This window comes from Protopterus annectens, chromosome 9.part0, assembly GCF_019279795.1.
Source record: "Protopterus annectens isolate FY-2018-M chromosome 9.part0, PAN1.0, whole genome shotgun sequence".
NCBI classification, from domain to species: domain Eukaryota; kingdom Metazoa; phylum Chordata; order Ceratodontiformes; family Protopteridae; genus Protopterus; species Protopterus annectens.
In genome coordinates, this window is record NC_056743.1 from 255,877,873 (window position 1) to 255,900,937 (window position 23,065).

Consider the following 23,065-nt stretch of genomic DNA (forward strand, 5'->3'; position numbering starts at 1 on the left):
TTCTAAGAATTGGTCCTTTCCAGTGTCAGACAGGCCCCAAAGAGGCAGATACAGACGCCTTAGAGGCAGATCCCAGCCCCAAGGCTCTTACAGGCCTAAACAATGTGGGGTGCTTCTACCTCCAAAAGCGGAGAAGACAAATCACAACCATATAGGAAACAGTCCCAATGACTTTTCTCTGTCAATGCCAAGCACTTATCTTTTGACAGCACCCTTAGGGGGGAAGCTAGCACTTTTTTCACAAAATTGGCACATGATCACCCAGGACAAATGGGTCTTGAATATAGTCTCTCAGGGCTACAGGTTCCACTTTCACACCCTTCCAAAGACAAAAGATATGCCAGACCTGCCACGCAATCAATGGGCAGAGGCACAAAAGCAAGTTTCATCTCTCAGACATGAGGGCTATTCAGCGAGTACCACAGCAAGAGCAGGGACAAGGATTTTACTCTACTTTTCTTGGTACCCAGAAAGGACAAAACCTGGAGACCAATACTGGACCTGTCTATTCTAAACACTTTTCTGGATGTTCCATAATTCAAAATGTTGACGCTGCAGCAGCTTCTGCCCATGCTGGGCAAGAAGGCTTGGCTTGTAACTTTGGACCTCAGAGGCATACCTGCATGTCCTAATCAGCCAATCTTGCAGAAGATACCTCCGATTCATAGCTGGCTCAATGCACTACCAATTTTCTGCACTGCCCTTTGGCTTATCTACTGCGCCCAGGGTGGTAACAAAATGCCTGGCACCAGTAATTGCATTTTGCAGACAAAGAGGAATTCAAATATATCCCTACTTGGACGACTGCCTTATTCAAGCAGAGAACAAAGACATTCTCCTAAATCTGGCATGTGTAAAAGGAGTACTAATTTTCCTAGGGTACACAGTAAACAAAAAGAAATCAAAACTAGTACCCTCTCGAGATAATATTCCTGGGTGCAAGCTTAAATACAACATACAACTGCCCAAATGGCTTAACTCACGCCAAAGGCAGCTGACTACTTACTTCGAAAAGATGGCAACAAAGACCCAGTTATCTACAAGAAAAATTATGCAGGCTTTGGGCTTCATGGCATCCTACATTCTGCTAATTCCATATGCAAGACTGCATATGAGGAAGCTACAGTGGTATCTAAAAAGTGTTTGGACTCAACATTGCCACAGCCTGGAAACATTAATTACCCTCATTCCCTGCCTGCAACAGGAGTTTCGATGGTGGGTACAGGCCTGTCACCATGACAAGGGACAGCCATTCACTTTACCCAAAGCCAGGCAGACTAACAACAGATGCATCAGATTGTCTGGGGGGCCCACATAGCCTAGTACCTACATATGAACCTATTGGCCCAAGGGCCTACGTAAGTCTAGCCAACAAGGTTACCTGGCTTACGCCACCCAAGAAAGTTATTTTTCTGTGCCACTATCGAGCAGAGACACAGAAGTGATCCCCGGGGTGCATTTCCTATTTCCCATCCACTCATCAAGATTTTTCTTGAGTGCTAATGAAGAACTTTGCTTGACACAGATGGGTACCTGTTCCAGAGTATGGGAAGTCTCTGGGATAGGAATCTATCCCTCCAGCATGTCCTGTTTATTGTGGTGACAAGGTTTAGGTCCCTAGAGTGTGTAGCTCAGAGGGATTGGGATTTCTTTAGGTGTAGCATGTCCAACAGCTCTGGGTTTGACACAGCTTTATATGTTACACAGAGACCATGGGCGATATGCTACGGAGTAAAGCGTTTTTTGAGACTGTCAGTGTAGGGCATTTGTTTGAGTCCAATAATCCTCTTTGTGGTTTACTTCTGTGGCTTTTCCAACTGCTGCAGATGTCTTGTGAGGTACATTCCAAAAGGGGCGTTGTACACTCTAATGGGTCTAATGAGTGTCGAGTAGAGGGGAACGATGACCTCTTCTTTTTTTTTTTCCTGGATGAGAACCCTTTTATGATGAGGTGGGCCACGTAGAAGGACTTCCTGACGACTGTGGCAATGTGACTATCAAAGGAGAGACTACTGTCCACCTGGGTCCCAAGGTCTCAACACGCTTTCAGTGTTAAGTAGATTGCTGCCTATGTGGTAGTTCATGGGTACAGAGTTTTTACCAAAGGGGATGCCACTGCACTTTTTGGCATTGAGCTTGAGGGCATGGCTCTGACACCAGGCATCTGTCTCAGAGAGGCCCTTCTGTAGGATGTTCACATCATTTGGGGACTTGACTATATGGCTCCTAGTTTGCAGTCATCTGCGAACTTAGTTAGCCATAGGCCTTCTGTGTTAGCCTGTTCTTCACAGAAGTAGATACCAAACAGGAGCGGTCCCAGGACGGAACCCTGTGGTACTCCACATGTTACTGGTTTGAGGTCAGATTTGGAGTCTGCAACTTTTACAGTGTGGGTTCCGTCAGTGAGCCAGTTGGCAACCCATCTTGTGACGTAGGGATTTGTGCCTAGTTTATTAAGTTTTGCTATAATTCCAGAATGGGGGATGGTGCCTAAAGCCTTGGCGAGGTCAAGATAGGCCGTGTGAACCAGCTTACCCTCATCTACGGCTTTGGTGACTGCCTCAAAGAAGTCGATCCGGTTCAGGAGACATGATCTGCCTTTCACAAACCCGAACTGGTTGGGATCCAGAGTTTGGAGGTTATCAATGTCTTTGTTTGAGTTCCATGATGATACGTTCCATGGCCTTGCAGACCAGGCTCGTCAGGCTAATAGGTCTATAGTTCCCGGGATCAGTGGTGGCTCCGCCTTTGTGGAGTGGGATAACTGTTGCTGTGCGCCATTCAGTGGGCACAATGCAGATGTGAGGCTATTATTGAACATGGTGCTTAAGTGAGGAGCCAGTTCATTCTGAAGTTCGTGTAAAATGCAGCCTGGGATGTTGTCCGGTCCCATGGATGCTGTGTGTTCTGCTTTAGAGAGTGCAGCTTTCACCTGCGTAGTTGTGATTTTACAGGGACTCTGCATTCTTCCTGTATAGATATGGACCCTTTAGGGGGTGAGGGGGGATGTAAAGTTAGCTAGCACTGAACCCATCTGCCAGGATGTTGGCAATAACAATTGGTTCTGTAATTTTCATGCCTGTGCTGTAACTCGGAGCAGATCTGGGTGTTGCCATTGAGATTCTTGACATAGCTATAGAATGCTTTGTGCTTGTCCTTGGAATTAGTGGCAATTTTTATTTTCGTAGCTAGCTTTTGAGGATCTTATAAGGGATCTCAGCTTCTTACTGAGGCTGACCAGGGAGCTCCTCCACTCATGGGATTTTACTCTCTTGCAACAGTTTCTTCCTTCTGTTGTACAGTTTGTTTATGGCAGGGGACCACCAGATTGGCTTCCTTTTTTGGAGGATAGCGTCTTGGTTCTGTTTGGGATGGCACGATCCATGCACTCATGTAAGTGCTTATACAGTGCATTTGTGTAGGATTCAGCAGTTGTAACTGTAACGTCCATCTGCATGGGTGTCATGAAGTTCACTACTTCTGTCTTAAGAAGCATGAAGTTGGCTTTGGAGAAATTTTTTACTGTGGTTTCCTTAATGGGGGTGGGATGTGGATATCAAGGGTGATTAGCTTATGATCGGAACGGACCGAGGAGTTGACTTCAGGTGTGGAACACCGGTCACTCATGTTGGTAATGACTAGGTATAGGATATGGTTGCCCCTGGTGGGGATGTGGATAAGTTGTTCTAGGGCATTGGAGTTTATGAATTCCAGAAAGTGTTGCGCTAATGAGTTGGTACATGAGTAGTTTTCCCAGTTAATGGTGGGGTAGTTGAAGTCGCCCATTTATTAGAGTGTTTGGGTCAACCCTAATATTTTCTAGTACATCAAGAAGAGGAGTGGGAATCCTGGGGCATGGTGGGGGATCTGTAGCAAGCTACAATTTGGATTGCAGTTTTGCCAAGAGTTAGTTGCACTTGGATAACTTCAGATGCATTATGCTGAGCAACTAGCCTGGAGGTTTGGATATCCTTAATGAATATGGACACACCCCCACCTTTGGTGTTTCGGTCCAGGTTACATGGCCGAAAAGTGTGGTATGAGTTATAGCCTGGTAGTGCAGGGGTGCTCTCTGGAGCCTTGAACCAGGTCTCAGTTACTGCACAGATATCTATGTTCTCCATTTTAAGGAGTGCCTCGAGTGAGTGGATTTTGAAATGTAGACTTCTAGCATTGAGTAACATTACCCTCAGTTTTTGCTTGCTTGTTCCTGTTATGATGGTGAATTTGTTACTTGAACCCTGCCTAAAAATGGCACTATAGGGGCAGCAAGAGCCTTAGCCAGTATCACAGGTGCAGGCCATCTGTGGCAAAGCATTGTGGTCTGTTGACCATGTCATCCCAAGCAGACAGATACTGGATCCCCTTAGAATGCACCAGAAGCTTAGCCAATAGTTGAAGTCAATCATTTTGTCCTTGTACTGCGGTATCATTCTGGGCAATGGCAGAATGCTACTCAGGGCTAGGGTCATACCTACCTGGGCTACAAGATCGGAGAGCTCTTCCATGTCTCTCATGTAGTCCAGGGAGGTACGTCTCGGGTCATTCACACCAACATGGACAATGACAGAATCCCATTTGTACTTTTTGTGGAGTGACCTGAGTGCGTGGGTTATGTGGCGAATCCTGGCAGCTGACAGGCAGCTGACAGTAATCTTCTTGTTTAGCTTGGTGAGTGGGACATCAGTGTGCTTGACTATAGTCACCTATGGGCTAGTGTGTTGGGTATGTTTTGCCTTAATGGCTGTGTTTGAGTGGCACACTGAGTCTGTGGGCCATTTGTCATTTGGGTTGTGTTGGGGGATGGAGGTTGCTTGTGTTTCTGCTTTGGAGTTCTCTGTTGCTTTGGCAGATAATTATTGAAAGCCTCCGCGAATGTTTTTGAGTTTGTGTGGATTTTGGTGGTGTAGACGTAGTGATAATATGCGAGTGTGGTGTGGTGCAAATGTTTACCTTCTCCTCATGACTGTCAGGTTCAGTCTTGGTTTGAGAGAGCTTGTCAGGTTCAGTCTTGGTTTGAGAGAGCTTTGCCTCCAGTTTGGCTAGATAAGTGCATCTCTCACAGGTTGTAGTGTTGGGTGGTAGGATAGGGTTGTCTGTGTACATGAGGCAATTTCTACATTGCCTCAAGATGCCCAGATTCATCAGATAGACAGGAGAGAACACTGGGAGCTGACCCTTGGACATGCTGGAATAAATACTATTTTCCTCTAGACAAGTGAGGAAAGTGAGTACAAGAGCTGTTTTTCTCAACGCTAGTGAGAAAAGTAAGTACAAAAACTGTTTTCCCTCTAGGTAATGAGGAAGATTGAGTGCTATAGTAATTAGTAGCTTATTTAGTGCTTACAGATTCTGAACAAGTGCCGAGCATGAATAAGCAAATTCAAGTGCTAAAACTAAGAAATCTGTAACTGCACTAGACGAGTTACAGGACAGAAACAAGTGCAAATGCAGGCTTTCAAATCAGAAAGTTGAGAGAGATGGAAGATTGCCCAAACGGCCAATAACTGCAAATTATGGGCCAGGACCACTCCTTATGTGGTAGACAGGTTTACCTAATGCTTACCACTCCCACTGATAAGCTAGAAGGCTTCCCTCCAACACAGAAAGGCTTGGGGGGCTCGGAACCTTACAAACAGTCCTGGATACAGCAAATCTGTATCTGGAACACTAGTTACAGGAAAGGTAGGAAACAGGCTTACAGTTTTCTGTAATATTAAAAAAAAAAAAAAAGTAGTAAAAACAATTCACATGTCAGGACAATGTATTTAGGACACATGGTCCACAAGCCAAATGCATCTTCATATTGATCAAAAAGAGATGCTAGCTGTACAGAATGCCCTGACAGCTTTCAAGGATTTACTCCATCCAGGACAACTGCTGATAAAAAACGGACAATACTGCAGTCATGTAGTACATAACAAGCAAGGAGGCACGCATTCCTACCCCCTCTGCAGACAAGCCATGACTTTGTGGAACACAGTATTGACTTATCAAGTGCACCTGCAAGCACAATTTCTGCCAGGAAAGACACATACTCTGGCAGACTAAGCAGAAACTTCATGGACCCTCACGAGTGGAAACTAGATCCACAAGTCTTCAGCATGATAACAAGGAAATGGGGATCCCCAGACATGTATCTATTTGCCTCCCGTCACAATTGCCAACTACAGAGATTCTGCACAAGGACTTATCACAAACAAGCATGGAAAGTGGATGCCCTCTCATTCAGCAGGAAAACCCTTCCAGTATATGCCTTGCCTCCACTGCCTGTCCTCCCCAAGGTACTCCTAAAGGTCAGACAAGAGAAGCCAAAAATGATACTGATTGCCCCCAGACTGTCCACGCCAGCACTGGTATCCAATCTTAAAGTGCTTGTCTCAAGGCCCAGCCTGGACGTTGCCTCAAATTCTTCGTCTACTGACCCAGCAAAGCAATCGGGTCTTGCACAGCCAACTCAGAACACGAAGTCTGGCTACATGGCGGATAATATAACCACTCAGAACACTCCTCTCTCTAAAGCAGTTAAGGATGTAATTTTGGAGGCCAGGAGGCCCAGCACCAGAAAATCTTATGCAAAAAATTGAATAGATTCTGTGCTTGGAACCAGGCACAAGGAATTGACACGCTTGTACCAAATATTCCTCAGATTTTACAATACCTAACTGAGATGCTGGACAAAGGGCTATCCTCATCAATTAAGATCCATGCCTCTGCCATTTCAGCTCATTACAATACAGACCCACCTATTTTTTCACATCCACTGCTAAGGCAGTACCTCAGAGGGGCCAAAAACATAAGACCTCCAAGGAGAGCACCAATACCTACATGGGACCTCAATTTGGTCTTGGAAAAGCTCACACTGCCTCCTTTTGAGCCAGCCAATACAGCCGAGATAAAATTCTTATGGAAAATGGCTCTGCTCCTAGCAAGAAGAGTCTCAGGTTACAGGCATTAATGGCTGTGGAACCTTTCATTATTTTCCATCCGGACAGGATTTCTCCAAAGACAAACACAACATTTATGCCTAGGGTAGTGGCTCTTAACCAAACCATTCATTTGCCTACCTTTTATCCAAACCCACAGAATAAAGGGGAGACTTTTGCATTCTTTGGACATACACGGACAGCTACGCTTCTGCTTGGACAAAACTAAAGCTTTAAGAAAGACTGAGCAATTTTTAGTGGCATATGCTGCAGGATCACAAGGAAAGGCTATTTCAAAGCAGACTATTTCAAAATGGATAGGCCACTGCATTCATTTCTGCTATTCACATCATGGCAGATCAGTGCCCAAGGGCATTAGGCCACATTCAACCAGAGCAGCAGCCACTTCAGCAGCCTTCCTCAGAGGAGTACTAACCAAGGATATTTTGGAGGCTGCAACTTGGACTTCAGTGCACACTTTTACAAAGCGCTACAACTTACCTCTTTACTCTACTCTAAATCCAGAGCAGGCTTTGCCACTGCAGTTCTGCAGGGCCTCCATAGCCACTCCTAATTCTATTTAGGCCCAGCCACTCAACCTCTGCTTTAGGATTCAACCCAAGTGTAATGACTGTAACAATGAAACACTATGAACATAGTACAGTTGTGTACCTACCATAAATGTAGATGTTCGAGTGTATTCACTGTTGCAGTCCAGGTTACCCTCCCATCATCCCCCTTTCATTGCTGGGACTTATCTGTACTTCTCTATTCTATACAACCTATATGGTGTATTTGCTTGTAGATGAAGGTAATGTTTGTTAGTGCATGCTTTTTTTATAAGCAAAATTTTTAGCCTACCCTTTTGCGGGCACCTGACATCTGGGGCAAGAAAAACTGAAGAAAATGGTGTCGGCTGCATCTTTTATACCCCTGGCGCACTGACGTCATGGAAGAGGCGACAGCAACCGACGCCAGAGCAGGACTTTGGAATTCAGGTCGACTGCGGGTAGTCTGCCAGCAGGATAATCCAAGTGTAATGACTGCAACAGTAAATGCACTCTAACCTCTACATTTATGGTAGGTACACAACTGTACTTTATGATCTTTAACCATTCAGGTAACGAACCTTCCAGCAGTGTTTTTTTTTTCTTACAGTTGACCTTTCATTTAAGTCTGCACATTTCTGTCTGTATATTTTTAATATTGAGATTTAAATATGCAATATTACAGTATAGAGACCATCTGCACAAGACAAAAGTTAAATGTCAGTACAGTTTGCCATTGTGTAAGCTTTAAGATGAAATCTAATACCTTTTATGTGACAGTGTGTTGGAATTGTTGATGCAAATAAGAATATACAGTACTTGACTTCTAGAGTCATCAGAATTTAACTGTAGAAATACCTGAAGGCGTCACTAGGCTGTAGTGAGTTAAGCTACATTTTCTGGCAAAAGTGATGTAATCCAAGCACACAAACCTAGTCCCTCAGCTTTAAGTGCATTTCTTACATTGGCAGGAAGTTTGTTGCAGATTGCAGAGGTAATGTTTGAAGACAACTTTTCTGTTGTGAAGGTGAGAGGTCTTATGATTGATTATCCAGGTGTTTTGTAGTGATGGGTACTTAATTGTAACATCAAGCATATAATTTGATTAGTGACTTGAAAATGTAAAGAGTTTTGTAGTAGTGGTGGGTAAACCATTGGTGTTTTGGTCTGTGGCTTCGAGTAACAGAATGGCAGGTTTTGTTTAATGTGGTTTGCAGGAAGAATGTTTGAGGAGAAAGAAGCTAATGCAGTTAAGAGAAAGATGGAATTCTAATTTAGGGCTAACTGCAACAGTGGAATAAAAGGCTGAAGTGTTGATTATGGGCCTCCTGATGAGATTCCCTTTATAGTTAATGGGACTGTCTGGGGAGGAAGGGGGCAGAGCAGGACTGTCTGGGGAGGAAGGGGGTAGAGCAGGACACAAGTAGACATAATCTCTTTGAGGAGGGGTTGGCATAGCACTGCATTCTGAGGGTGAGATTCTGTTCAAAAAGACATTGCCTGATGCTAGTATGCAGTCACAAGGGTAAAGCATCGGGGGTTTCTGGTGTTGCTGGTAGCTTGTCCCACCAAAGTGTGAGGCTAGACCATACAAGCACACTGTAAAATGACAAAAACAGGACCAAATAGTACTATTTGATGCCAGAAACTGTAGCAAGAATCAAACTAAGAATAATGGCATCAAATACCCAGGCTTCAGGTAAAAAAGCACTTTATTGTAAGAGACAAGTAAGCGTTTTCACGAACATGCAGATCGCTTCATCACACTAACTTTTAATGCAACAACATTCCACAATTTAAAGCATTCCATATCCATTCAGTAGCTCTACATAATTAAACACATGCCTAGTAAAAAGCACATTTATGTAGTACAATCATTAGAAATTTGAGTGAGTAAAAAGTGACATTTCAGTGTTTCCAAGAACGTCCCTTAAGAAAAAGTTTCAAAGAGGTGGCCCCATTGATACCTGGTGGTTTAGCTGCTTGTAGCATCAAAATCCACTTTGTTCAACAGCCTCAGTAATATTCCTAACATCGCCACTTCTAATATTAGTATGGATTATCTCTCTAGCCATAAATTTAAAATTATGGTCAGTAGCACATGTTGTGCTAGTGCATTATTTTCCTTATAATTCCTTATGTCCCTGTAGTGTTCAAGTATTCTATCTTTTTAAAAGGACGATTACTCTTTCCAAAGTAAAAAGCGTGGCATGTAGTACAAAAACAAAAATATACTAAATTGATGGTTCTACAGTCTGCATAAAACCTAGGCTCTATTTTAAAGCCATTGGTGGGATGCCTACAGAGAGCCCCATTATAAATATATTTACATGCAGAGCAAGTTTTACATATATATGTACCTTGTTTTTTAGGTAGTCTACGCTCTGTATACATGTGCCCATGTTGGCACAGATGTCTCAACAATGATTTGTTGTTCTGAAAAGTAAAATGGGGAAACACATTTATACCTTTCAATTCTTCTATAGTATTTAAAATATTCCAGTTCTTAACTATGTTGTAAAAGGGATCAATGTTGTTGGAAAAGAATATTGCATGTTGAGTTTTCTGCGTAATCTGTGTCACTATGGAATCTGTGACGACCACCCTTTCGTTGAAATAAGGTTTGCATTTAATTTTCTCTCAGCCCATGCTGCTTCTATACAAGAGACAAATTCATATTCCTTAACTCTCTGTAGAAAATCAGATTTTAGTTCATTCAGGGCTGTCTGTAATTGATGTTATTATGTAAAAGCGTAAGTTGATAACCTTGTCCTTTCAAAACATTACGTGGGACATGCCTGGGATGCCTACTTTCCCTGTGTCACAAATAGTTTTTACAGACTGGTTTTCTATATAAACTTGTGTAATTTAAGTAACATTAAGACTTCATGATTGTCGCATCCAAAAAAAAAATCAATGCAGTTAGAAGAATATTTATAAGTGAATCTTAAAAAAAAAAAAAATGAGTAGACTTCCCCAAAAATGTTAATAAACTTTGCAGTCCATCAATAGTGCCACTTCATAATAAAAAAGGTCATCCACAAGATGAGTAGAGTTCCAGTGGGGAAGCTAGATGGTTTGGGAGGGGTAGAGTTCCAGTGGGGAAGCTAGATGGTATGGGAGGGGTAGAGTTTCAGTGGGGATGTTAGATGTTATGGAAGGGTGGAGACTAATCTAGGAGGAAAAAAATCTGTGGAGCTAGACATTCTTGGTAGTAACTTTGCAGTCTTGTGGGCATTTCAAAAGATGGTTTAGTTTAGCAAGGTATTTTCTTTTTTTTTTCCCTTGGATCTTTGCAGCAGTTGGAGAGACTTCCTATCTGTTTGACATCATTGGGGCATCTAGGAAATTCTGTGTACTGGCAATTACTATGGATACATACAGGTTTTGATGTTTCAGTATTAAGAGAACACTATCGAATGAACGTTTAATGATTGTGTAAATGTTTTTTCATGAGTATTCCAGTGTCTGATGTTTAGTGTTTCAGTAGTAAAATGTTTTTCTCTCTCTCTGTCTTGCCTTTACTCACCTTCAGACTTATGGGTAGTGGTTTTGATGATTAGGCTGCTGCTGAAGGGTCTGCTGCAGGTTAGTTTGAAGTTTAAATTTTAAACACACTGTCAGACTTTGTAGAAATAAGATTCTTTGTATGTTAAGGTTCTATCACTGTGCTCTCTTACCCTTTGCCTCTACCATCTCTCCTACCCTATAACTCACAAACTTCCTAACCCACTCCCTATTTCCACTATACTTTTACCTGTCCCACCTCACCATCTTCTCTCTGTCCTCTCTTCATATTTCTAACTTACAACAAAAAGCTATTTTTTTTATCTGTACATAAATGTTTTACTTTTGTTGTCAACTTAAATGCATGTACTTTTAATATGTTTAGATTACATAAATCTCAACTTTTGTAAATCATTACCTAGGATTAGAAATGCTATTCTTTTTTTAAAACAAATTATATATTATCTCTGTATTTTTCACTGTTCTAGTACTTTATTTACTTTTGTATAACTTTTATAAAATTGTTTATATCCTGTGGAACTTTTCTCCCCGGGCCACCACTGAAAACGGGCTCTTCCAGGCCCAGTGGACTATCCCGGTCATCAAACTGTAATAAGTAAATAATTAAGCAATACTACCATTTTTGGAATCCCTTGTCATGCATACCTTTCCTTGTTCTAGGTAGGATAGTTATGCATCCAACATAAAACATCTCAATTTATCTTGATGAGTTTCCTTTTGTGTTGAAGTCCGTGGTGGTCAATTTAGTGGCTGCTGTTTTTCCCCTGAGTTTGTATTGGTTGGTCAACAGCTTTCACTTTGAAAGTGGTTAAAGTGGAAATTCCAAGTGTGAGCAGCATGTCAGAACAGGACTAGCAGAAGAAAACTTTTAACCGTGCGCCTTTTTTTCTTTCAAAAGAGGCCATGTTTGCTGACAGTAGTAGCTTCACTTCCTTGACCTCACTGTGTTGGGAAAAGATGCTAATTCTGTGATGGGAAAAAAGTTTTAAGATATTTACTTGAAGCATATATTTGTAAGCTGGCTTTAGTAATTGTAAATACAGAATAGAGTAATGGTACCAGACTTGTGCATGCTGTGACCTTTCTCTTTAGCTATTTCCGTAAAGCTAAATATCCTCTAAAGGGGACTTTGGTATTCCTTTATGCAAAAAAAAAAAAAAAAAGTAATTTCAAGTGGATTGCTGGAAAATAGCACAGGAAAATTCTACTTGCAGTTGAGGTATTGGTTTGGCGTGCTTCCTGTGTGTGTGTGTGTGTGTGTGTGTGTGTGTGTGTGTGTGTGTGTGTGTGTGTGTGTGTGTATATATATATATATATATATATATATATATATATATTATATATTACACACTCTATATAGAGAATATAATGTATATGTTGCATATAATGCATACATTGGATGTGTAATATACATATGCCAGTATAGTGCCGTGCTTGTGTAGATGTGTACAATGTGTCAAATGTAAACGCCCCTGTGTGTGTGCATGCATACATATACACGTACATACGTGTGTGTGTGTGAGCACGCACATTTTGTTAATGGTAAAGATCATTCTTATTTATCACTGTTGCAGTACCCCACTGTGTATGGTTTATATTCTGCGTAGGCTGCAACACCCAGCTTCCAAAGCTTCAGGCACCTTCTATATACCCAAACAGCTTGAGCTGACTAAAAAGACAGATTTGGGTGCAGCTGTACAGAGCTTTCTTGCTGCTGACGGTAGTACTCCTTTCCTTTGGGGGGGGGCTTCCATATATTTAAATGTTTTTAATTTACTGTGTGGGGAAAAATGCATTTTAAGCTAGGAATGTGTTTTTACTGACTCGCGTGACTTAGCCATACTTTTGAATGGTGCACAGGTGTGTCTGTGTCTGTGTGTGCAGTTTAAAATTTGATTTTAAACAATCTAAAACTTTAATGATAAACTTTGTTACTTTTTAGGACTGGTAAAGTGCATTGAAGTGCTTTTTACAGTGTTAGCAGAAGTGACTTTGTACGGTTGAATTTTACTTGCTTGTGTTGCTTAGTTACAGTGGGAAATGAAGACCATTTTCAGATTGACCATGGGAAAAATTGCTGCTCCAGTGGTTGGTTGTTTCAGCCATAAAAAGAAAAGCTATAAGTTTGCCTCAGCTGCTGACGGCTGACTGCTGTGGCTAAAGTTTTTTTTTTTTTTTTTTTTTTTTATTTTCCAGACCACTTCTCTTTTTTCATAGATCCCTCAGGTGTTGCCCATGTAGCCATTATGGATCAGGGCTTAGCTATGTCCTCTGTGGTTGTTGGGGTCCCCTTATTGGACAAGAATCTTATTTGTCATTCTTATGAGAAAGGGATCGGGAAGGTACCCCTGCTTAACCAAAATGTTGTACACATTCTTGGGGTAGCTGTTGCAGCTATTAAATCCTGTTCAGTTTTCTCTTCCCAGGTAATAGATTGTTTCTGACAAATGGGTTCTTGGGTTACTGATGGCAATGAGGAAATCTTGCCTTTCCAGGGATTTATTACACATCCACCAGACCAGACTCCTCTGATGTTCATCGTGCATACAGCTGCAGTCATAACAGATGGGTTATCTTGCCATTAGGCGGGTCCTCGGTCGGGCGATTTCCAAAGTCTAGGTCTGGCGTCGGATGTAGTCGCTTCTTCCCTGACGTCACTGCGACAGGGGTATAAAAGAACCAGCCGATGCCATTTTCTCCAGTCTTTCTTGCCACGCGGTGCCCGAAGCAGAAGTAGTTTGCAAGTGCCGGTCGGCCAGCTCCTGAGATTACGAATATTTTTCAACCGAAGTCTTCTTGAAAGCTAAGTACCCCGTTGGGGAAACTTTTCTTGCCTCAGACCGATGTCAGACAAAGTTAATAATTTCATTTCATGTGGGAAGCAAATACCGCCTAAGGATTTCCATTCCCTCTGCATTCCTTGCTTAGGCCCAGACCACAACGTCTCGGCCTGTTGTTTTTGTGGTACATTTAACAGACGCACTATTAAGCGTCGGGTGGAGTTCGCCCAACACTACATTTTGGTAAAAAGTTTAATGACATTATGTCGTCGGTTACTCCGACTCCGGTTTTGAGTAAAAGACTCAAAGATAAGGACCAACATATGAGGTCCGCGACTTCTACCGACACCACGCTAAAGCAGACTACAGGTGTTCCGGTTCTCAGCGAGGTGCCTACGCAGCCCCAGACTACCGATGACACTTCCTTAGCGGTGTCTTCTGTGCCCGAGGTCGCAGGCTCCTTGGCCCACACCCCGATTACAAATACCGACGCCACTCTTGGCGGGGAAACTCAGAGTTTAGACAGGCTTGCCACCTCTCAAGGTGTCTTCAGGCCGCCGCCGCCTTTTTCCATTAAGGCTTTCACTGAATCTAAAGCAGCCATGCATACTAAAAGACGAGCTCCACAGGGCCCCTCTCGAGGCCCCATGCCTAAAAAACAGATGCTCAAAATGGCTGAGGATTTGATTACTCTTATCAGGGGTTCTCAACCCCCCTCGGAAAGAAGGCCCAGAGTGGAGGAAGAATACCTTTCCTCGGACCAGGCCTCCATTACTTGAACATTCTGAAGATCAGGAACATTCATACTCCCCTTTTGAAGAATCTGATGCAGAGGAGTCCATTCCCTCTGTTCCCCCCCCCCCCCCCGGAGGACTATTCTTTTGGGGAAACCTTGCATACCTTGAGGGAACACTTCCACTGGGAGGGCCAAGATTACTCAGACTGCAAGAAAAGGCTCGGGGATTTCCCTTGCTCCCTCAGCACAGGCCTCTGGCTATCCCTCCTGTCTTAGACATACTAGATGATGTGTATTCAGAGGCTAGCCTTAACTCAGATTCGTTACCTCCAGCTCCAGTCAAGCCTGACAGGTATTACCGGGTTCCTGATTCACACCAATTCCTATACAAAAGCCATGCGGCTGACCCAGAAACTATTTCACAGGGTCCCAAGGGAATTAAGGCCTCCACGGCCAAAAATCCGTTACCTTCAGAGAGATTCCAGAGCTTTAGAAAGGTGGGGGGAAAAGGTATACACCTCGGCCACTTTAACCATGAGGGCATTAAACTGTCAGTTCCATATGTTAAAGTATCAACAGTTTTTGTTCTCAGTTGAAAAGCAAAATGTCACAACCTGAACAACCAGACTTGAAGGAGTTGCAGGATTTGTTGCATAGTACAGAACAAGTGGGTAAACGTACCTTGCAATGTGGTTTTGATGCTTTAGAGGCCTCATGTAGAGCTGCTGTTACAGGAGCAGTCATACGTAGGCATGCTTGGCTCAAAGAGCAAATCTTACCGGATCATGTCAAAGCTAAATTACTATATGCACCTCTTCAAAAAGATGTATTGTTTGGTGTTAAAGCTGAGGAGGTATTAAAGAAAATGGAGGAAAAGGCAAAATCAATGCAAACAGTGAAAGATTTCCTACAGGTACAACCTCCACGTTTCAGTAGAAATTGGCCTTCAAAAAATTGGTCCTTTCCAGCCACGGACAGACCTAAGAGGTAGATACAGGCGCCCGAGGGGTAGAGGGCAATCTCAAGGATCATTTAGAGGCAGACAATGGCAAGCACCTACACCAAGAGGTGGTGGGATAGTTCACAGCCATTCAGAAAGCAGAACCAATGACTTTCCCCTTTGCATGCCAAGCAAAGCCCTAATGGAAGCACCTTTAGGCGGAAGACTGGCATTTTCGAAAAATTGGCATATTCTCACAAAAGACAAATGGATCCTGGACATTATAGACAGAGGCTACAGATTCCACTTTCACACCCTTCCAAAAATGAGAGGCATGCCAAACCTGCCACACAAAGGGCAGAGGCACAAAAACAAATTTCAGATCTCATGGGCATGAAAGCTATTCAAAAGGTACCTGCACAAGAACAGGGTCAAGGTTTTTATTCCAGACTATTCCTGGTACCAAGGAAGGGCAAAGACTGGAGACCTATTTTGGACCTATCCATCCTAAACACATATTTACTCGTACCAAAAGATGCTCACATTACAGCAGCTTCTTCCCATGCTGGGCAAGGAGTCTTGGCTGGTAACATTGGACTTCAAGGAGGCATACCTGCATGTCCCTATCAGACAAGATTGCAGAAGATACCTCAGATTTCTTGCAGGTTCAACCCATTATCAATTCTCTGCATTGCCCTTTGGCTTATCTACTTCGCCCAGAGTTTTCACGAAATGCCTGGCATCAGTAATTGCCTTCTGCATCCTTCAAGGGATACAAATATACCCATATTTGGACGACTGCCTGATCCAAGCGGACAACAAACACATACTTCTGAAACACCTGGCGTTTGTAATAAAGTTGTTGAACTCTCTGGGATACACAATCAACAAAAAGAAATCAAGGCTAATACCCTCTCAAACAATAATTTTCCTGGGTGCCAGCTTGAATACAAACACCCAGATGGCCTACCTCACGCCAGAGAAACAAGGGCAAGTAACTCAATACTTCAGAAAACTGGCAACCTTCACCAGGCTGACTGCAAGGAAAATCCTGCAGGCTCTGGGATTCATGGCATCTTGCATTCTGCTAATCCCATGTGCAAAGCTGCATATGAGGAAACTTCAATGGTACCTAAAAAAAACTTATGGTCGCAACACAGCCACAGTTTGGAAACAATTATACCACTGATTCCATGCCTCCAAAAGGAATTTCTGTGGTGGGCTCAAGCATGCCAAAGAAACATAGGTCTCCCATTCTGCTTGCCTCAAGCAAATCAAGTCATCACAACAGACGCCTCGGACTTCGCCTGGGGGGCGCACATGACAGACCGGTGCATTCAGGGCAAATGGTCCCAAAAAGAAAAGCACCTACACATCAATCAAAAGGAAATGCTAGCAGTAATAAATGCTATTATGGCTTTCCAAGACCTACTGCATCCAGGCCAGCTATTGATAAGGACAGACAACACCACAGTGATGTGGTACATAAACAGGGAGGAACCCATTCATTTCCCCTGTGCAGGCTAGCCATGTCTCTTTGGAACATGGCTCTGGAATTACAAATCCAACTTCAAGCACAATTCCTGCCAGGCAAGGAAAACACGCTGGCAGACAACCTAAGCAGAAATATGACAGATCCACACAAATGGAAGTTGCATCCTCAAGTTTTTACAAAGATAATCCAAGCATGGGGAAGGCCAGACATAGATCTCTTTGCTACCCAAAGAAATTAACAATTGACAAAATTCTGCTCAAGGACCTTTCATCCACAGGCCTGGAAAGTGGACGCACTCACTTTCAGTTGGACAACAATGACAGTTTATGCCTTTCCACCTCTTTCTCTGCTGCCCAAGGTTCTATTAAAAGCCAGAGCAGACAGACCAAAGATGATTCTCATTGCTCCAGACTGGCCAAGACAACACTGGTACCCACTCCTGAGCCTGACTCATTCCCCACCATGGATCCTGCCTCTATTGACTCAGCACAACTTCAAAACTCTTCACAGTCAGCTGAAAACACTCAATCTAGCCGCATGGAGGATTCCTTAAATTCACAACAGACCCTACTCTCCAAGGAGGTGCAGGATGTCATTTTGGAGGCCAGAAGGCCTTCTACTAGAAAAGCCTACTCCGCAAAATTGAAACGGTTTTGTGCCTGGAATCAGAAAAAGGGTCAGAATCCTGGAATACTGAATTTACCTCATATTACAGTACGTAGCTGAGATGCTAAGCAGTGGACTTTCATTCTCCTCCATCAAAATCCATGCCTCAGCCATTTCTGCTCAATACTACACTGATCCTCCTTTATTCTCTCACCCTCACTTAAGACAGTTCCTCAGAGGGGCTAAGAATATAAAACCCCCAAGGAAGCAACCAGTACCTGCTTGGGACCTCAATTTCATTCTAGAAAAACTGACCCTACCTCCATTTGAGCCAGCTGCTTCAACAGAACTGCAATATTTGTCATGGAAAACAGCCTTCCTTCTGGCTATCACCTCAGCACGCAGGGTTTCGGAACTACAAGCCCTCATGGCTGTGCAGCCTTTCATCATTTTCCATCAGGACAGACTTTCCTTACGAACCAACCCTTCCTTTATGCCAAAGGTAGTATCCAGGGTAGCCTTGAATCATGCTATCCACTTAACTACCTTTTACCCTAATCCACATAACAAAGGAGAGAGACCACTACATTCCTTGGACATTCACAGACAGCCATTCAGAAAATCAGAGCAACTCTGTGTCCTATGCTACAGGTGCTCAAGGGAAGCCTACTTCCAAACAGACAATCTCAAAATGGATAGCCCACTGCATACACTTTTGTTACTCTTTTCATGGTAAAACTGTACCTATAGGCGTCAGATCTCACTCCACAAGGGCCACAGCTACCTCTGCAGCTTTCCTCAGGGGAGTTCCTACCAAAGATATTTTGGAAGCAGCCACTTGGAGTTCTGTACATACTTTCTCCAAGCACTATCACCTGCCATTATACTCCAAAACTAGAGCGGGCTTTGCCACTGCAGTCTTGCAGGGCATCCTTGCTCCTCCTCCTAGTTCCACTTAGTGCCTACCACCAATTTTTTAGCTTTGGGATTCTACCCATCTGTTATGACTGCAGCTGTATGCACGATGAACATAGTACAGTTTTGTACCTACCATAAATGTAGATGTTCGAGTTGCTAATACAGCTGCAGTCCAGGTTTCCCTCCCTCCCTTCCCCTCTTGGGACAGGCCTAATGGCTAACACCTCCTCATACAACCTGATTGGGGTATTCTTTTATGGTGTATTTGCTTGCAACTACTGTTTTTTGATTATATTGCATTGCATTAGTACAGAAATTTATGTTTTGCCTTCTTTCTGGGGGCACCTGACATCTGGGGCAAGAAAAACTGAAGAAAATGGCGTCGGCTGGTTTTTTTATACCCCTGTCGCACTGACGTCAGGGAAGAAGCGACGACATCCGACGCCGGACCTAGACTTTGGAATTCGGCTGACCAAGGACCCGCTTGACGGCATAACCAGTCTTATGACTGCAGCTGCATTAGCACTTCGGAACATCTACATTTATGGTAGGTACAAAACTGTACTTTCCCCTACAGCACATGCTTCCTTGGTAGGTAATAGAAAAAGTTCTTTATTCTCAGTTAAGAATAGGTTTTTATTCAAGAATTTCTGGTGCCAAAGAAAGAAAGTGCCTGGAGACTAGTTCTGGGTTTTTCTTTCTTAAACCAGTTTGTGATGGTGCCTGTGTTCAAAATACTTGGAGTTTCCAGTGTCTTGCCCTTTGTCCTCATTTGAGTTTATTGGTAATCTTGGGTTTATAAAGATGCTTGTCACATACCTGTCAATCCAGACTTCAGATGTGTCTTGGGGTTTTGTGTGTCTGGATCATATCCGTTCTCTGCCTTACCTTTAGTCTGTCCACTGCCTTGAGTGTTCACAAAGTATCTAGTTCCATTTATACCACAATGCATGCTTCAGGGTATCCACATTTTTCCATATATAGACGACTTGCTTATCTTTGCGAAGTCCCTCCCCCCCCCCCAGAGTTGGGAATTTCTCTTTTGGATTAGAGATCTCCTGTGCAGGCTGGGATTCCAAGAGAACATTCAAAAATGTTTTTTGACTGCATCATAGTATATTGTATTCTTGGAAGTTTGCTAGAAATCTCAGCACAAAAATTTTCTCCCACAGCAAAGAAATGGATCTATGTGTACTCTTCCTTGGGGTTTCCGTTCAGAATTTGTTCACAGAGAGAATAAATAACATCAGTATTCTAGCGTTCTTGACATCTTTGATTCTCATAACACCTCTGGCAAAACTCCAGATGAGAGAAGATGCAGTAAACTCTCAGCTAACAGGCATACATGGGGCTTGATAGATGCCAGGTAACTAGTTTCTGGTTGCTTGAGAGTTGATATAAAAAAAGAAGGCCTTACTAATACTGTACCATGTGCTATTTGTTTGGTTTGACTTGTTCTCAAGTTAGGGAGAGAAGAAGTTTTATTCCCGTCTTACTTTTTAAAACTCTTAAGCTCTCAAAATATAAGGTATGTTTCTGTGAGGGGAAAACCAAGTGCAACACACACAGTTATATTTTTATTTTGTTTTGCTGGTTGCTTGAGTTCCGGTTAAGAGTTTACTGTACAGTGGTATCTTTAATGTCTGTCTGGTTGCAGCACCGACACCCATTATCTTTTCAGATTCAAAGTGCTGGGATTTTTTGAGAAGAGACCTCGCTTGGTGGAGACATATCCCTGAATCCGTTTGTGTCCAGCTCCAAAGCAGTCCGTCACCACACATGCCTCTGACTTTGTTTGGGGATCTGTGTTAAGGGATAAAAGTGCAAGGTATCGTGGACAAACTACACACACACCACAAAACCAGCCTCACATAATGCTACCACACCACTGAATCAAACACATAAACACACAAAGACATACTCGGAGGCTCTGAGTAAAAATTTACCTAAACAGCAGAGGCCTCCAAAGCAGACACCCAAACAACTGCTACCTCAAGACACCCCACAAGCAACACATAAACCACAAAAGCAGTGTGCAAAGCAGTCACAGCCCTTAAAGCCAAATACAACACCAAACATACTTGTCATAGGTGACTCCATAGTCAGACACACTGACGTCCCACTCACCAGGCTGAACAAGGAGAGGGTCACAGTAAGCTGCCTATCGGGCGCTAGAATCCGCCACATAACACAAGCATCGGGTCACTCCACGGCAAGTACAAATATGACACAGTCATTGTCCATGCTGGTGTGAACGACCTGAGACGTACCTCCCTGGACTACATGAAAAGAGACATAGAGGAGCTCTCTGATTATGTAGCCCAGGCAGGTATGACCCTAACCCTGAGCAGTATCCTTCCTTCAAGAATGATGCCACAATATAGAGACAAGATGATCAGCTTTAACAATTGGCTTAATGTCTGGTGTCATTCAACGGGGATCCAGTGTCTGTCTGCCTGGATGACATGCTTGACAAGCCACGCTGCTTCGCAAGGGACGGCTTGCACCTGTCACCCCTGGGATTCCGGATATTGGCTAAGGCTCTTGCCACCCCTATAGTGCCTTTTTTAGGCAAGGCTCAAATTCTAAACCCACCACCCTAGAAAACAAAAATGGGAAGAAACTGAGGGTAATGCTGCTCAATGCCAGAAGTCTAAATCTCAAAATGCACGCACTCGAAGCCCTTCTCAGTATGGAGAACATCGATGTCTGTGCTGTAACTGAAACCTGGTTCAAGGCTCCTGAGCGCACCCCGGCACTATTAGGTTTTACCTCATCATGCATTCCGGCCCCAAAACCTGGACCACACCACAAAAGGAGAGGGTGTATCCATATTCATAAAGGATACCCACACCTCTAGGTTGGTGGCAACGCACGAAGCTTCGGAAACCATCCAGGTGCAACTAACCATAGGCAAAACTGCTCTACAAATTGTAGCATGCTACAGGCCACCCTCTCAAACTCAGGAACACCACACAGCCTTCCTGAAGACACTGGAGGGTATAAATGTATCTCCAAACACCATCATATTGGGTGACTTCAACTACCCGAATATAGACTGGGAACATTACTCAAGCCCTAACTTTCTAGCCCAACGGTTCCTGGAGTTCATAAATTCAAATGCCATGAACAGCTAGTCACTGTTCCCACGAGAGGAGAAAATATACTAGATCTCATTATCACAAACATGGGGACAAAATGCTCCACACCGGAAGTATATCCCTCATTGGTGAGATCTGATCATAAACTAATCTCACTGGAAATCCACATCCCGCCCCACCCCAAACAAAAAAGACCACAGTGAAGAACTTCTCTAAAGCAAACTTCACACTACTCAAGACTGGTGTGGTATCCTTCAAGGCCCCTGAGACAGTGGAAACCACAACCCAAGCTGGAAGCCCTTACAAATGCCTTCTATGAACACCTCCAGGACTGCATGGATCAGGCAATCCCAAATAAAACCAAGACTCTTTCCACAAAGGGCAAACGTCCAGTCTGGTGGACCCCAGCCATTAACAAACTTTACAATAAGAGGAGAAAGCTATTACATGATAGAACAAAATCCATAAAAGGGAAGTCACCCCTGATCATTATTAGTAAAAAAAATACGAGCACTCATAAAATCAACTAAGGCCAATTTTGAGAGAAAAATTGCCATGGATCAAAGGACAATCATAAGGCCTTTTTCAGCTATGTTAGAAACCTGGGTGGAAACTCCCAGATATGCTCAGAATTAGTCCAAAATGATACAAAAATCACTAAACCCACAGACATTGCCAACATACTGGCAGACAGGTTCAGTGCAAACTTCACCCCCCTCTCCCCCCCCTAAAGGAGCGATAACTATCCCAGCGGAGTGCAGCCTCCCAGACATCTCAAATGTGCAGGTGAAAGCTGCTCTCTCTGAAGCTAAAAACACAGCATCAATGGGACCGGATGGTGTCCCCGGCTGTGTGCTACACGAGCTAAATGAGGAATTAAACCCGCACATAAGGCAGCTGTTTAATCTCAGCCTTACCACAGGATACGTGCCCAAGGAGTGGCGTACGGCAACTGTGGTCCCACTCCACAAAGGTGGTGCCTCTATGGAACCTGGTAATTACCGCCTCAAGCTTAACAAGTCTAGTCTGCAAAGCTATGGAGAGGATCATAATGGAGCTCATAAACAAAGATATAGGGGACTTGCAGACATTGGACCCGACCCAGTTTGGCTTCAAGGGAAGATCATGCCTTTTGAACTTGGTTGACTTCTTCGAAACAGTCACCAAGGCCATTGATGAGGGAAAGGCAGTCCATACAGCCTACCTTGACCTTGCAAAGGCTTTCGACACAATACCCCACTCGGGTATTGTAAAAAAACTTACCAGCTTAAATGTAAACCCATATGTCACAAGATGGGTTGCAAACTGGCTTAAGGACTGAACCCACAGGGTTAGAGTTGCTGGCGCTATGTCAGACTCCAAGCCGGTCACAAGTGGTGTCCCACAGGGCTCGGTCCTTGGCCCCCTATTGTTTGGCATCTACTTCTCAGAAGTACAGGCCAACGTGGGAGGTCTTTGGCTGACAAAGTTTGCAGACTACTGCAAAC

The 23,065-nt window shown here is 43.5% G+C and overlaps 1 protein-coding gene and 1 long non-coding RNA gene across 8 annotated transcripts in view; both read left to right on the forward strand.

The window, feature by feature from the left end:
- The window catches only part of CAPRIN1 (cell cycle associated protein 1), a 2,078,829-nt gene that overhangs the window by 68,131 nt on the left and 1,987,633 nt on the right, over nt 1–23,065 (forward strand). The window lies entirely within an intron of this gene.
- Nucleotides 1–23,065, forward strand: part of LOC122811174 — a 145,270-nt gene that overhangs the window by 66,999 nt on the left and 55,206 nt on the right. Inside the window, exon 2 of the long non-coding RNA XR_006366221.1 lies at nt 11,010–11,062. This is a non-coding gene — a long non-coding RNA (uncharacterized LOC122811174). The remainder of the gene's footprint in view (nt 1–11,009; nt 11,063–23,065) is intronic.